Genomic DNA, 1,159 nt, shown 5'->3' on the forward strand with positions numbered 1-1,159 from the left:
TTTACCAATGAATGTATGGAAGCGTCGAGGAGAGGTGGCAGTAATGTTTCTGACTGGGTTGTTCAACAAAATCTTAGACGGCGAGAAGATGCCTGTGGAATGGAGAAGTGTGCTGGTGCCCATTTTTAAGAACAAGGGAGATGTGCAGAGTTGTAGTAATGACAGAGGAATAAAGTTGATGAGTCATACAATGAAACTATGGGAAAGAGTAGTTAAAGCACGACTAAGAGCAGAATTGAGCATTTGTGAGCAGCAGTATGGTTTCATGCCAAAAAAAAGTACAACAGATGCAGCATTTGCTTTCAGGATGTTGATAGAGACAGACGCTCCCCAGGTAACGAACGAGATACGTTCCGAAGGATCGTTCGCTGGCTGAATTCGTCCGAAAGTTGCTTCAGTTCTATATTTTGTATGGAATGTATGTTTAAGGCTTACATAAGTACATTTAAGGTTTATATAAGTATAATAAAATGAAGTTTAACATAATTTTGGAAGATGTACACGAAGGCTGAAGAAGATGATGGAGGGGGAGAGAGTTCCGTCTTGAACTTCTTCATGGGGACAGGCGTTACCTCCTCCTCCTCCTCCTCTCACAGCGCCTCACGTCGGTATTAGCGGCGGAAAGAAGTACTACAGTACTGGGAAAAAGGCGCGCAATACAAAATCTGACTGACAGCATCTCTGCCCGAGAACATTTTTCGACATACCTGTACCCGCAAAAATGTTCGTATGTACCGTTGTTCGCAACACGAAAGCACGTAAAGCGGGGAGCGCCTGTATTTGCTTTCAGGATGTTGATAGGGAAGTACAGAGAAGGTCAATTGGAACTGCATTGTGTCTTTTAAGATCTCCAGAAAGTATGACAGGTCGTGCCCAGCAAAGAACGGTGGTCTTGTATGAGGAAGTCTGGGGTGACAGAGAAGTCCTGTATTTTCACGACGATAAGGCGCCATTAAATGTCTTAAATTTTTTTCCAAAATGGACAGGACACCTTATAATGTGGTGCGCCTTGTATATGCACCGAGTTCCAAAGCCTGACTGAGAGCCGACACGCTGTTTATATCGAGAAAAGGCGGAAGTGTGTGAGATCAGGCATGAGGCGAAGATGTCCGTCAATGAGTGAAGGGTGGGTGGGTGTGTGTATATATATATATATATA

Source organism: Hippocampus comes, unplaced genomic scaffold (assembly GCF_001891065.2).
Source record: "Hippocampus comes isolate QL1 unplaced genomic scaffold, H_comes_QL1_v1.1 scaffold435, whole genome shotgun sequence".
NCBI classification, from domain to species: domain Eukaryota; kingdom Metazoa; phylum Chordata; class Actinopteri; order Syngnathiformes; family Syngnathidae; genus Hippocampus; species Hippocampus comes.